We start from the raw sequence: 16,345 nt of genomic DNA, 5'->3' as shown, positions 1-16,345 counted from the left end.
CACTCATAAAATGATCAGCGTGATAGATCACTACAGAGGAAAAAACAAGAACCATATGATCCTCTCAATAGATGCAGAGAAAGCATTTGACAAAATACAGCATCCATTCCTGATTAAAACTCTTTGAAGTGTAGGGATAGAGGGAATATTCCTCAAGATCTTAAAAACCATTTATGAAAAGCCCACAGTGAATATCATTCTCCATTGAGAAACACTGAGACCCTTTCCCCCAAGATCAGGAACAAGACAGGGATGTCCACTCTCATCACTGTTATTAAACATAGTACTAGAAGTCCTAGCCTCAACAATCAGACAACAAAAAGAAATGAAAGGCATTCAAATTGGTGAATAAGTCAAATGTTCTCTCTTTGCAGATGACATGATACTGTATGTAGACAACCCAAAGACTCCACCCCAAGATTGCTAGAACTCATACAGCAATTCAGCATGTGGCAGGATATAAAATCAATTCCCAGAAATCAGTGGTATTTCTCTACACTAACAATGAGACTGAAGAAAGAGAAATTAAGGAGTCAATCCCATTTACAATTGCACTCAAAAGCATAAGCTACCTAGGAATAAACCTAACCAAAGAGGTAAAGGATCTATACCCTAAAAACTACAGAACACTTCTGAAAGAAATTGAGGAAGACATAAAGAGGTGGAAAAACATTCCATGTTCATGGATTGGAAGAAATAAATATTGTGAAAATGTCAATGCTACCCAGGGCAATGTACACATTTAATGCAATCCCTATCAAAATACCATGGACTTTCTTCATAGAGTTGGAACAAATAATCTTAAGATTTGTATAGAATCAAAAAAGACCCCGAATAGCCAGAGGAATATTGAAAAAGAAAACCAATGTCAGGGGCATCACAATGCCAGATTTCAAGTTGTACTACAAAGCTGTGATCATCAAGACAGTATGATACTGGCACAAAAACAGATACATAGATCAGTGGAACAGAATAGAGAACCCAGAAGTGGGTACTCAACGCTATGGTCAACTAATATTTGACGAAGAAGGAAAGACTATCCACTGGAAAAAGGACAGTCTCTTCAATAAATGGTGTTGGGAAAATTGGACAGCCACGTGCAGGAGAATGAAACTGGACCATTCTCTTACACCAGACACAAAGATAAACTCAAAATAGTTGAAAGATCTAAATGTGAGACAAGAATCTTATCAAAATACTAGAGAAGAACACAGACAACAACCTTTTTGAACTTGGCCACAGCAACTTCTCACAAGATACATCTATGAAGACAAGGGAAACAAAAGCAAAAATGAACTATTGGGACTTAATCAAGATAAAAAGCTTCTTTACAGCAAAAGAAACTGTCCACAAATCTGAAAGACAACCTATAGAATGGGAGAAGATATTTGCAAATGACCTATCAGATAAAGGGTTAGTATCCAACATCTATAAAGAATTTATTGAACTCAACACCCAAAAAACAAAAAATCCAATCATAAATGGGCAGAAGACATGAACAGACATTTCACCAAAGAAGACATACGCATGGCCAATAAACACATGAGAAAATGCTCCGCATCACTTGCCATCAGGGAAATACAAATCAAAATCACAATGAGATACCACCCCACACCAGTAAGAATGGTGAAACTTAACAAGATAGGAAACAACCAATGTTGGAAAGGATGGGGAGAAGGAGGAACCCTCTTGCACTGTTGGTGGAAATGCAAACTGGTGCAGCCACTCTGGAAAAGTGTGGAGTTTTCTCAAGAAGTTAAAAATAGAGCTACCCTATGACCCAGCAATTGCACTATTGGGGATTTACCCCAAATATACTGATATAGTGAAACACCGGGACACCTGAACCCCAATGTTCATAGCAGCAATGTCCACAATAGCCAAACTGTGGAAGGAGACTTGATGTCCTTTGACAGATGAATGGATAAAGAAGATGTGGTCTATGTATACGATGGAATAGTACTCAGCCATCAGAAAGGATGAATACCCACCATTTGCTTTGGATGGAACTGGAGGGTATCATGCTGAGTGAAGTAATCAATCGGAGAAGGACAATCATCACATGGTTCACTCATACAGGGAATATAAGAAATAGTGAAAGGAATTATAAGGGAAAGGAGGCTACTGAGTGGGCAAAATTAGAGAGGGAGACAAACCATGAGAGACTCCCTAACTGTGGGAAATGAACAAAGTGTTGTCAAAGGGGAGGGAGGTGGGCGGGGAGTTGGGGTAACTGGGTGCTGGGCGCTGAGGAGGGCACTTGATAGGAGGAGCGCTGGGTGTTACATTATATGTTGGTAAGTTGAACTTCAATGAAAACAAATTTTAAAAAAGAAAAAAATAAATAAAGCAATAGTACAAATAATAAAATGAGAAAATCCATTTTCTTTTAATTAAAAAATATGTTTAATAGTAATACTACTTACAAAAATAAAAGGAGACTTCCACTTCTGGTTATGATGGAATAATAATTTATCAGGCTCATAAGATGCAAAACTGTACAGCTAGAAGCACAGATAAAATATACAGAAACAATAGTAGACTTTCAGGAAAATAATTTTGTTCAGAAAAGGAAATTACAAAAAACATGATGGATTCTATTTGAATAACATTAAAAAACTTGCAAAATGAACAAACTTATGTATTGACATATTAAAAATAAAGCACAAAGATAGCAAAGTGGTAATAAAACATAGAATACATCATGGTCAGTGTTATGAGTATGAAAGAAGATGTAATCAGTGAAAGATACAAAGGTGGCTTCCAAAGTAATCATAAAGGTCTAGTTCCTAAAACCAGGTGCCTAGAGACACAGGTGTTCATTACGTGGTTATTCTACATGCTTTACAAAAAGTCGTTATATTCTGCTGTTTCTATTCACTAGTCAATTAACTAGAAAAATTTCAAAAGCAATACACACACATTTAAAATGTTTTTGTACCAGATTTTATAAAAAGTGTGTAATTATTGCCTTGGTATAGTCAGTCTTACAACGCTGAAGATATCGATATTAAAAAACAGAAACTCTAGGTATATGCTGTGTTTCTGGAGTAATGTTCTCATCTGGCCTCCATAAGCCTGATTCTGGCTTACTGTTACCCACTCTGATCAACAAATAAGAGGGTATCTCTATACATCACTAGGGGAAACTGTGGCCCTCAAACACTGCTTAATGAAGCAAGATCTGCACGTATCTCTGCATTTTCTCTTACTAGGAGAAAGGGGGGGAAATTATCCTAAATTATTCTATATAATACAGTTTTGCATTATTAATTTTATATTGATAAAAGAGCCACAAAATAAATTAAATCCTTAACAAATCATAAATTTTTCAGGCTTTCTCACATTAAGCATAATCAGGTTCATAGCCTAAGGAAATTGAAAAGTAATCTGTTTTCCAACCTGATCAAGATGATACAGTAATTGCAATTAAACCCAGTCCCTGGGATGCCTGGGTGGCTCAGCAGTTAAACTTCTGCCTTTGGCTCAGAGCATGATAATGGGGGTCCTGCAATAGAGTCTCGCATTGGGCTCCCCACAGGGAGCCTACTTCTCCCTCTGCCTATGTCTCTGCTTCTCTCTCTATGTCTCTCATGAATAAATAAAATCTTAAAAAATAAAACAAAATGCACTCAGTCCCTGGATTTCTACTAAAGGGTCATACCATGTGGATCAAGTTATATCTCTCATCCACATTCTCAAAGGATTATTTGTCTAGGACCAGACAAGTTACCTAAAATATAATTGTAATATCATAGCTTCTCTAAAGAGAAAAATGTGGCCATCAACATGATCATATGAAGTAAACCTACATGTGATACTTCAGACTGTATAGACAGCAATGGCACAGCTGATGTAGAACTGTGAGAAGCAAACACTTTCCTGGGATCACACATGATTTCGGTAGAAGGGCACAGACATTTTAACTGGAAACAGATTGCCTTATGGTAATGCGATCACTACCTGACAGCCCCTCCCCTTTTTTTTTTTTTAAAGATTTTATCTATTTATTCATGAGATACAGAGAGAGAGAGAGAGAAAGAAAGACAAAGGCAGAGACACAGGCAGAGGGAGAAGCAGGCTCCATGCAGGGGGCCCAACGTGGGACTTGATCCAGGGACCCCAGGATCATGCCCTGGGCCGAAGGCAGGAACCAAACCACCGAGCCACCCAGGGATCTCCCCTCTTTTGGCCCTTAATATAGATGGTATCATTTTCCTCTTTCACTCACTGTTATGCTTTCTATTTTTATTAATATAAAAGTGGTGTCTTAGGGCACCTGAGTGGCACATTTCGTTGAGCATCAGCCTTTTGGTTTCAGCTCAGGTCATAATCTCTGGGTTGTGAGAGGGGACCCACTTCCACGCTCAGCTTGGAGTCTGCTTGAGATTCTTTCTCCCTTTTCCTCAGCCTTTTCCCCCACCCCTGTGCTCTCTTTTTAAAATAAATAAGTAAATCTTTTTAAAAAGATAGTTTCTTTACACATTCAAATAAACACACTAGTAGTGTAAACACTTGAAATAAGCTCATGCTAGTGTAAGTGTAAAAACATGAACACATACATCACATGTTCACTTTCTGCTGTTCCTCCATAAAGAAATCTTTTTATTACTCATCCTTTTACTTTTCTTCCATCCTTTTGCTTTTAACTTTTCTGAAATATATCTTACATTCAGCACAGAATTGAGTTTTGCATTGTGTTTTAATTTGACACTATCTTTTTATTTTAATAAGAAAGTAAAGTTCATTTACCTTTATTGACATGAAAGTTTTGTATAGTTTTATTTAGGTTGTCATATTTTTCCACTATGGGTTATATGCCCATATCTGTCTGTTCCTATTTTATTTGTATTTGTTGATTTTGTTCTGGTGTTAGATATTTAGGAAGGTTGGATTTTATTCTGATGGATTCCTGATATAATTTGCCGAAGTCATCTTTTTCTTTTGACAGTAGTCATTGTCTGCAAACTGAGACAACATTGGCTTGTATTATCTTCCTTCCCCTCCCCATGCTATTCTTCATCCTCCCCTTTAATATAGTAATACTAACATTAAATGTTTCACTTGTGGTAGTAAATATGCCTACAGCTTACACATAAGATCCTGTGACTCTGGGCATCATAGATGAGGTGGTCTGTAAGCTCAGACCACCTCAGACCTTCCTTCTGTTCTCCCATTCTTCTTTGTTCCATCATGTCTACATTATCAGAGTACCTGCTAATTATGTTCCTTTCTGTCCATTTTATCCTACATATGTTTTTGTCTTTGAAGTTAAATATACTCTGTGCTCATCACCACTACACTAAAAGAAGAAGGTTTTTTAAAAATTCTGGAGAAAGCATACAAAAATGTATCTGCTGGTGGAATAGAAGGGAGAGAGAGAGAACGAATGAGGAGGAATTAGAAGGAATATATGTTTTTTTCTGAGGGGAGAGAGGTCACACTGAACACTGTTTCTAAGATAGCAGGACAGGATCATTGATTGGGAACACATAGAGTTTATAGCTCTTCACAGGAGGAAGGAATCCCCGCCTCTGATAAAAATGCTGAGCAGAATCAAGAACCAGTGATGTTTCAGATCAATACTTCAACCCACAGGTAGGAGTTCAAGAAGGCTCTCTTAGCATCTATTTCCCAAGGAACTATTAGATACTATATGCTGAGCATCCATCTGGCTTATGATGGATCTGAGTAGAATAGAGACTGGCCAGATTAATAAAAAGGGCTAGATTATAATATCAGACTTCCTGTTTTCCATGCACAGCATCTGGTATTCCTGGAACTAGGAGATAATCTACATGTCAAATCTTTTTTGGGGGCCTCAGTGTCCTTTTTTAGCTCAAATAATAATTGACTTCCTGAATTTTCTCCTCAGGTCAGGGCTGTGTCCTGCAGGCTGTTGGTTTGGTGGGTTCATAGGTACAGACCACTCATTCCATCAGCTTTTGCCATCCTCACTGTCCCCTACAAGTCAAGAACAGGGGAGCCTCTCCTGGACCCAGCTGCTGCTCTTAGGTTACTCCACTGAACTCTTCATGTTACTCAGGAATCTCCAAATTTGAGAGTGTTTATTATCAGTTGGGCTTCTAAGTTTTCCAGCTCTTAGAGATCTTGGAAACCCTGTTGCCTTTCTTTTATGTCCTCCAAAACAGTGGTGATTTCTCTAGATGTTGGCGGTTTAGCTTCACTTGCTCCATCTGGGGTTCATGGGGGACACCTCATCACATTGTTTTCTTGTAGACGCTGTCTTGTTATCCTCTTGCTCTATCAGCTCTTGCGGCAGATTCAGGAGCCCTATTGATTAAAATGCTGAATACGCACATGATTTAAAGCTGTAATTTTAATTCAACATTATTTGACAAAGATACAGAAAAGCCTCCTTGTGTTTGTATCTTCGTGCATCACAACATTTTTTTAATACAACATGAGAACATAAATTTAATACAACATGAGAACATAAACCAAAAAACAAACCTGGCCATGTGCCATTAACTATAAATTGAAATACTATGCAGCTGTTACAAATGAGGAGCCATAAGCTTACATAGGGGTAACTATACACTAAATTTTTCAAAGTGTTTTACTCATGTGACCACAGTTTTATAGGTGGAATCCAACTATAGATGCACATATCCTCAAGCAAATAGGTACAAACATTAAGAAATAACTAAATTGAGTAAATGGTTTAGCAATTTAACTTAATAAATGGAATCATTCATTTCAAAACCTTTTGAGATTGGCTTTTTTTTTTTCAAAACCTTTTGAGATTGACTTTTAAAATCAACATAATTCCCTTGGGATCACTTCAGGGTATTGCATATATTCATAGTTTATTGCTGAGTAGTATATCACGTATAGATGTAGCATAGTTTGTTTGACCATTCCCACATTGATGAACATTTTGGTTGTTTCCAGTTTAGGGCTAATATGGATACAACTTGTACACAATCATGTGCATGTTTCTGTGTGCACATAAACCATCTCTAGGATAAATGCCCAAGAGCTCAGTTGATGGGTCCTACGGTTAGCACATAGTTTTGTAAGAAACTGCTATGCTTTTTTTCCAGATTTACTATACCATTGTATATTCCCATCAGCAATGTATGTGTGATTTTGTTCCTTTCCATTCTTGCCAGCATTTGGTGTTGACACTGAAAAAAATGAAAATTGAAAAAAATGAAAATCTGAAAAAAATAGTGATCTTCATTGTGCTTTCAATGTGCAATTTCCTAAGAGCTAAATATATTGAATATATTTTCATTATTTACCATCTGTATATCATTTTCAGTGAAATGTCTATTCATGTCTATTTGCCTATTTTCTAATTGGATAGATTTTTTTAAACTTCTAAGAATTCTTTATTCTAGATACAAGTCCTTTTTCAGATATGTGGTATGTAAATGATTTCTTGTAGCATATGATTTGTCTTTTCATGCACAACATCTTTCCCAAATAGAAGTTCTAATTTTGAGGAAGTCCAGTTTTATATATTTTCTTTTTGTGGATTGTGCTTTTGTTGTCAAGCCTAAAAATTCTTTACCTAATCCCAAGTCCTAGGGACTTTTCTCCTGTTTCTTAAAGTTTTATAGTTTTACTTTTATGTCTGTTTTACTTTTATGATGTGACTTAGTTTTTGTATAAGATGTGAATTTAGGTCATAGTTCATTACTGTGCCTGTGGAGATCCAACTGCTTCAGCACCATCTGTTAAAAAGGCTATCCTAAAAAAAAAAAAAAAAAAAAAAAAAAGGCTATCCTACTTTTGAATTGCTTATGCACCCTTTGAAAAAAAAAATCAGGCATATTGTGGGGATTCATTACTTTTTAACAAAATAAAAACTAATGTCCATCAGTTATGGAAGTTTAACATTTTTCTAGAAGACCTACTTCTAAAAATAGAATAAAACACCTTCATAGGTCAAATCAGTCAATATGCATACTACTACTTCCTTTAAAAATATGAAAATGAAAACCATTCAAGCAATTAAAGATATATCAGACTGTAAGTAATTAAAGCAGTTTGAATTAATAGGTTTTTTCCATACAGTAGAATGAATTCAGAAAGGCCATTTTTATCCTTAAAAATCTTAGCTCTTCAATTTCAGAGACTGGAATTGATGCGCTACTGTCACCTTGTGGAAATTTTCTTCCATTACAGGCTATTAGAAAAAGTAATAAGGGTGTGTGATCCTCGCAAGAGCCATTTTCTGCTTTCAGGATTTCTCAGATATGATGCAACTTAAGAAAGGACTTTTTTCTTAAAAATAGTTTGTAGGTATTTATCTCCGGGAACTTCATTCGTGGTAATATATTTTAATAGTTTATTTTTTTAAGATTTTATTTATGTATTCATGAGAGACACAACGAGACAGAGAGGCAGAGACATACTCAGAGGGAAAAGTACACTCCCTGAAGGGAGCCCGACGTGGGACTTGATCTCAGGACCCCAGGATCACACCCTGAACCAATGGCAGACACTCAACCGTTGAGCCACCCAGGTGTCCCTATTTTAATAGTTTAATCTGTTAAATGTGTGTCAGATAATCTGATTAAAATCTAAACTATAAACCAAGAACAGTGAGGTGGGGTTTTTATTCTCTGAAAAATGAAAGTTCATTCTAAAAGTTACAAAAATTTAGTCTCTTGAGAAACACAATTTGAAGGACTTGTACTCAAGGTAACTTTTTTAAAGAACATGAATCCCATTGGAGTGTGTATGTTTTCTAGACCAATGCTTCTCCAAATTAAAGTACACTTCAGTGAGGTGGGTGTGCCTAACATTACAGTAGGTGCCTAATGTCAACCTTCTAGAACTATCTCAAGTGATCTCAAAGAGATAACAAAAATAAGAACTGGAAAACCAGTTAGGCAGAGGCGTGCAGGCAGTAATTTTGAAAAATCCAATATGATAGAGACATAATATATTAAGATTACCTAAAGGTCTTTCTTGTGTCTCCATGGAAATCAGTAAACCTTAATATTTACAACCAGAAAAATTATACCTTCTGATGCACAGGTATTTGGAAAATACCTTGCAAGCACATACATCCCTTTCCCTCTTTGCATATAATCTCCCTGTAAGCTAACAAGCTTTGGAGCAGTTCTTCAGAGCAATCTGAAATACTGTCTCCCAGGCTATTGTCCTCAGTATGAAAAATAAGGCATTTACTAACTTATTTTGAGGTTAGTATTTTTTTTTTCCTCAGTCTACATAAGTATCCTGTCAAAATGAGTAAATTTGACAATGAGTACATCCATAATGAAACCTGAGAAGGCTCCCAGGTGGTACTTAGGCTGCTGATCTTTGACCAAACTTTGAGTTACAGGTTATAGACTCATGGTTTACAGTCCTATCCTCCCGGAGAGCTCTTCATTTTACCAATACCTGTATTGGATCAATTATTAAAATCTCTGTGATTGGGCTTTAATCATTAGCATGTTCAAAGCTTCCTGATGATTCTAATGCGAAGACATTATGTACTCCTAAACCTAAGAAATCCAATATACTGGAAACCTGGTGGCTCAGTCATTAAGTGTCTGCCTTTGGCTCAGGTCATGATCCCAAGATCTTGGGATCAAGTCCCACATAAGGCCACCTGCTCAAGGGGGGAGTCTGCTTCTCCCTCTATGTCTACTCCCTGCTCGTGCTCTCTTTCTCTCTCTCTCTCTCAAATAAATACAATCTGAAAAAAATGTTCTATATAAAAAAAATAAATCCAATATACTTCACCTAAGAAATCCAATACCTCTGGAAATTAAAAATTACAAGAAATACCATTATCCTTATCTTCCTCTTGAGTATCTCAAATGAATGTCGAATTTGGGACAGAGAAATCGTACAAAAATGATCCTGAAAATACATAACACAAAAGGATATTGATAAATATTTATTTTTTTTTTTTAATTTTTATTTATTTATGATAGTCACACACACAGAGAGAGAGAGAGAGAGAGAGAGGCAGGGACATAGGCAGAGGGAGAAGCAGGCTCCATGCACCGGGAGCCCGACGTGGGATTCGATCCCGGGTCTCCAGAATCGCGCCCTGGGCCAAAGGCAGGCGCCAAACCGCTGCGCCACCCAGGGATCCCGATAAATATTTATATACAACCTGATGTATGTGGCATGAGGTCAATTTCCTTAAACCCTTAATAATTAAGTCTAATAAATGAAAAGGTATCATGCTTGGATTGGAAATATATTGATAAAGTATCAATACTACCAAAAGCTATCTATAGGTTTAATGCAATCTCTATGAAGATTCCAATGGCATTTGTAACAAAAGTAGGAAAAAAATCCTAAAACTTCTATGAAACCACAAAAATTCCTGAATAGCTGAAGAAATCCTGAAAAAGAACAACACAGCAGGAGGAATTATACTTTATGACTTAAAACTATATTGCATAATTATTGTCATCAAAATAGTATATGGTCCTGGCATAAAAATAGAGAAATTGATGGAATAGAATCAAGAGTCCAGAAATAAACCCAATCATATACAGTCAACTCATAATATGACAAGAGAACCAAGAATACTAAATGAACAAAAGACAGTCTCTTAAATGGTGTTGGGGAAATTGGATATTTGCATGTAAGAGGATGAAACCTGACCTGTATCTTACACTACTCAAAAACTAGCTGGAAATGGATTAGACTTAAATGTAAGACCTGAAATGATGAAACTCTGCTAAGAAGAGCTAGGAAAAGAGCTTCTTGACAGGGATCTTTGCAATGATTTTTTTTTTTTGATAACACCTAAAGCATCAAAATAACATCAAAAATAACCACTTAGGACTACCTCAAACTAAAAAGCTTCTGCAAGCAAAACCATTAACAAAATGAAAAGACAACCTACAGAATGAGAAAAATACTTGCAAACCATTTATTTGATAAGGGGTTGGTGTCCAAAATATGTAAAGAATTCCTACAACTCAACAATAAAAAAAATCTAAAATTAAAAATGGGTAAAAGATGTGAATAGATGCTTTCCCAAAGAAGATATACAGAAGGGGAACGAGTAGCTGAGAAGATGTTCAATATCACTAGTCATAAGGAAAATGCAAACCCAAACCACAATTACATATTATCTCACACCTATTCTAGTAGCCATCATCAAAAAGACAAGAGGTAACAAATGCAGGCACACATGTAGAGGAAAAGGAACTCTTTTTCATTGTTGATGGATTTCTGAACTGGTACAGCCACTATGGAAAACAGAACAGAGGATCCTCAAAAAATAAAAAATAGAACTACCATGTGATCCAACAATTAGGTCTGATAAATGAAAAGGTATCATGCTTGGATTGGAAATAATTGATAAAATATCAATACTACCAAAAGCCATCTATAGGTTTGGAATTTATCCAAAGGAAATAAAATCATCCAAATGGTATTTTCATCCCCATGTTCTTAGTAACATTATTTGTAATAGCTAAGACATGAAATCATCTAAGTTTCCACTGGCAGATGAACAGATAAAGAAATTGTGGTATACAATATAATGTTATTCAGCCATAAAAAATGAGGAAGTCCTGCTCCTTACAACATAGATGGACCTTGAGGGCATTATGTTGAATGAAAGAAGTCAGAGAAAAACAAATATAGTGTAACCTCACTTATATGTGGAATCTAAAAATTAAACTCCTAAAAAAGAAATCAGATTTGTGACTACCAGAGGCAGAGAGTAGAAGGAGGAGGAGGGTGGTCAAAATGTATAAACTTCCCGTTATAAGATAAACACTAGGAGTATAATGTACAACATGATGACTACAGTTAACCCTGCTGTAGGATATACAGGGAAGTTGTGAAGAGAGTAGGTCCTGAGAGTTCTCATTTCAAAGAAAAACTTTTTCCCTCTTTTTTTGCTTTTTCTTTTTATTGTGTCTATGTGGGATGATGGATACTAGGTAAACTTATTGCAGTAATAATTTCATGAAACATGACATGATTTGATGAAAACATGATGGTTTCAGCAAACCATCATGCTCTATACTTTAAATGTATACAGTGATATATACCAACTACATCTCAATAAAATTAGGGAGTGGTAGCAAAGGATAAAAGATAATATAAGCCTGTTTGAAATCTTTTAAAACTCAGTTTTGTCCTCACTGATTCTTAAACATGATGTACATGATGATTTTTCTGATTGTTAAAAATGTTTTTCTGTAAAAATAGTCTACCTTTTAAATAAATACTTCTCAGCCTGTCTGGATGGGGCCCATCACTCATTGATGAAGTGGTTCTTATTATCTGTGGTTCTTATCATCAATATTATCTGATGAAGGGCAGATAATAATTTTCTGGACATCTTGTACTGAGTAGGAATCAAGATAGAGAAGTAGGAAAAAAATCACCATTGGTCGAAGAAGAACAAAATGCGTTCTGAGTTTTCCTACTTGGATTCTGTAAACTCAGGCCTGTAATTTATTATGATATTATAAATGTAATAAATGTTAAGATAGTAGTGAGTCATCATATTGCCAATATATGAAAGGTAGAAAATGCTATTTTACCTATGATACATATGGGGGAAATAGAGACTCATGTATAAGTCTTGGATTTCAATTAATCTTTCAGATTACTTTCAAATCCATTCCATTAAAAAATATGTGTGCACTGAGATGCAACTTCTAATTTCTATAGATGAAGAAAAGGTATATTGATTGAAGGTTATATCTGATGCAAGTGACTGTCTAAAACTTAGGAAAATAATGACTCTTTATCTTTTCTTTTTGAACCACCTTATTGAAGTAGGATTAACAATAAGCTGTATACATCTTTACACTGCACAGTTTGATACGTTTTTACCTATGTATACATGTCTAGAACCACCACCACAATCAAGATAATGAACAACAATAAACAAAGTTTCCACCTGCCACTTTTTAATCTTCTTCCCCTGACCCTCCAGGTTGCTGCTTTCTAGGCAACCACTGATCTGCCTTTTGTCCTAGAGATGAGCTTGCATTTTCTAGAATTGTGTGTAAATACATCATATACCATATAGTTGTTTTTGCCCAGTTGCTTTCACTTAGCATTTATTTTGAGATTTGTCTGTTGTTGTGTGCATAATTGTATTGCTGAATACTATTTGATTATGCAGATGCAACATAGTGTAATCACATACTTATTAATGAAAATACTATATTCAGTTTGAGTGAAAGACCTAAGAATAAAATGGATGAATCACATGTCTCTGCTTGCTGACAGCACCCAATTAGAGCAAACTTCTTTTTCCTTAGATTCCCCTTCAAATCCATCAGCCAAAGCTCAAATCCTATAATAGGTTCTTTCTAATACTCTATTCCTCAGACCCCAACATGATTCCCCCGGCATATGTTTTCCCTCATTAAAACGAATTATCAACCCAATTTGTTAAATTACAAGTGTGTTTCTGGTGGTCTTTTGCTAAAGTTTCTTTCTAGAATTTTTTTCTTTGTCATCCAAATTGCCTAAAGTATTGGCAGAAAGTTGTTCACCACAATTTCTTACTATTCATTTAATATCTGTACAATCAACAGTGATGTCAAGTTAACCAAGTTTACCAATCTTCCCCAATGTCAGTAGGTTTTGGTTTTGTTGGTTTTCTCAATTGTTTTTCTTTATATCATTGGTGTCTGCTCATTATTATTTCTGTGCTTCTGTTTACTTTGGGTTTAATTCTTTTTTTATTCTTAAATCTGAAGTCATTGATTTGAGACCATTTTTCCTAATTGCAGAGGCTTTTAGTGCTAGACAGTTCTTTCTTAAGTTCTGCCTTACAGGCATCCCACAGATTTTGGCATGTTGTGTTTTTATTTACTGAGCTCAAAATACTTTCCAATTTTCCTATATATTTCTTTTTTGAATTATAAATTGTTTAGAAATGTTAGTTTCTAAATAATTGGAGATTTTATGAATCTTTGTTGTTGATTTCTAAATTAATTCCATTATGCTCAGATAACATACTGTGTAAATTTTCATCATTTCAAAGTTGTTTAAATACATTTTATGACCTAGAATGTGAACTACCTCGTTACATGTGCACAATGTAAAAGATTTCTTAATCTGCTGTTACTGGGTGCTGTGTTTCATAAATGTTAATGACCTCAAGTTGGTTGATAATGTTTCATCTACTATGTTTTTTAAGCATAGTTAATATACAATGTTATTAGCTTCAGGTGCACATCATAGCAATTTGACAATTCTATATATTACGCAATGCTTGCCACCAGTAAGTAGAGTCACCATCTCCTGTGTATGTTGATTTTGCATCTATTTGTTCAGTCAAATATTGACAGAGGAGTATCAAATCCTACTTGTGGATTTCTTATTTCTTCTTGCAGTTCTATCTGTGTTTGCCTCATGAATTTTGAAGGTCTGTTAGTTCAGCCCTAAATGTTTAGGTCCTTATATCACCTTGGTGAATTGACCATTTTATCTTCTAAAATAACCTTTTACTATGATAAAATAATTGGGGAAAAAATTTTCTGTCACTGAAATGACAGAAAAGGCAATAAAAGAAAACTAGCAAGTTTCAATAATTTTTTTACCAAATGACAAAATACAAAAAATATATACTAAAAAATTGTCTACCTAGCCCTGCTATTCTTTGTTCTTTTTTTTAAAAAAGATTGATTGATTGATTGATTGATTGATGACACAGAGAGAGAGGAGAGAGAGGCAGAAACACAGGCAGAGGGAGAAGCAGGCTCCGTACAGGGAGCCCGATGGGGGACTCGATTCCGGGACTCCAGGATCGCGCCTTGGGCCAAAGGCAGGCGCCAAACCGCTGAGACACCCAGGGATCCGCATATTCTTTGTTCTTAACCATACTTCCATACTTTCTCTAATACAGTAAAAGCCAATCTTGCTTTTTTTTTTTTTTTTTTTTTTGCTTAGTATTATCAAGTTATATCTTTTTCATCCTATCACTCTTAACCAATTTGTACTTACACTTAAAGTACATTTCTTAGGGGCGCCTGGGTGGCTCAGTAGGTTAAATGTCTGCCTTTGACTCAGGTCATGATTCAAGATCTTGGGATTGAGCCCCGCATCAGGCTCCCTACTCAGTGGGGAGCTTGCTTCTCTCTCCTTCTGCCTCTTCTGCTTGTGCTCTATCTCTGTCGAACAAAATCTTTTTAAAAAATCCTCTCTTTTTTTTAAAAAAAAGCACATCTCTTATAGGACATATATAGACCAGACTCTTTATTATTATTTTTATACATTTTTATATATATTATAAATCCCACGCTTATTGGTATTATTTTCTCTTAAAAAGTCACATACCTTTTAAAGAGATTTGAACATGAAAAATGATCCATTGGTGACACAAGAACTCTAACCCTTTTTGTCTCCTTCTATACTGCATTAGGTATATGTTTTATATCTAATATTTTCTCTCTCACTCCCTATTGCATATAAGATGTAAACAGGGTATAATATTGATGGTTATTGTCACAGTTTTGTTCACAGGAGTAGATTAAGATGGACCCATGATGGGACTAGATGAAGAATGGGTATCAACCAGAAACACTAGACTTGCAGCTGGTTGCACTAACTGGGAGACTTTGAGTTGATTCCTCCCACTCTGTAAATCTATGAAAGCAACTGCCTTTCTCTTTGGGTATCAAGATGAATTTCTCTGTCTAGAGAGACAGTGGTTCTCAAACTTTAGCATGGCCAGAATAAACTTACCAATTTGAATGCCTTTTATTTCTTTTTATTGTCTTACTGCTGTGATTAGAACTTCTAGAGCTATGGTGGACATTCTTGTCTTATTCCTAGTGTAAGAAGAAAATCTTTCAGCTTTTCATCATTGAGTACAATGTTAGCTGTGGGTTTTTTATATGTGGCCTTATTACGTTGAGATATGTTCCATCTAAACCACTTTGTTAAGGATATATATATATATATATATATATATATATATATATCATAAGCAGGTGTTGTATTTTGTCAAATGCTTTTTTGTTGTTGTTGTTCATGAGAGACACAGAGAGAGAGGCAAAGACAGGGGAAGCAGGCTCCATGCAAGGAGCCCAATATGGGACTCAATCCTGGGACTCTGGGATCACGCCCTGAGCCGAAGGCAGATGCTAAACCACTGAGCCACCCAGATGTCCTTGTCAAATACTTTTTCTACATCTATTGAGATGATCATATGGCTTTTGTCCTTCCTATTATTTAATGTGATGCATCACATTGACTGATTTGAGGATGATGAACCACCCTGGAATCCCTGGAGTAAGGCCTACTTGGTTGTGGTAAATAATCATTTTAATGTATTGTTGAATTCAGTTGGATAACATTTGTTGAGGATTTTTTCATCTATGTTTATCAGAGATATTTGCCTATAATTTTCTTT

At 35.6% G+C, this 16,345-nt stretch overlaps 1 protein-coding gene across 29 annotated transcripts in view; it reads right to left on the bottom strand.

The window, feature by feature from the left end:
• LOC112642035 (tripartite motif-containing protein 77-like) overlaps positions 1 to 16,345 on the bottom strand; it is a 61,729-nt gene that overhangs the window by 41,007 nt on the left and 4,377 nt on the right. For 3 of the 29 annotated variants that reach the window (XM_049099061.1, XM_049099066.1, XM_049099047.1), the window contains exons 2-3: positions 9,746 to 9,849; positions 7,079 to 7,151 (exon numbers count right to left, since the gene is read on the bottom strand). The exons of 3 other annotated variants lie outside the window; for them this stretch is intronic. The gene's annotated coding sequence lies outside the window, so the exon portion shown is untranslated. Of the gene's footprint in view, positions 1 to 2,426; positions 2,505 to 4,752; positions 6,310 to 7,078; positions 7,152 to 9,729; positions 9,850 to 16,345 lie in introns of all 29 variants that reach the window. 23 more of the 29 variants (XM_049099058.1, XM_049099065.1, XM_049099046.1 and 20 more) reach the window with 15 other exon arrangements.

This window comes from Canis lupus, chromosome 21 (genome assembly GCF_003254725.2).
Source record: "Canis lupus dingo isolate Sandy chromosome 21, ASM325472v2, whole genome shotgun sequence".
Lineage (NCBI taxonomy): Eukaryota > Metazoa > Chordata > Mammalia > Carnivora > Canidae > Canis > Canis lupus.
This window is presented reverse-complemented; position numbering and strand designations above follow the sequence as displayed.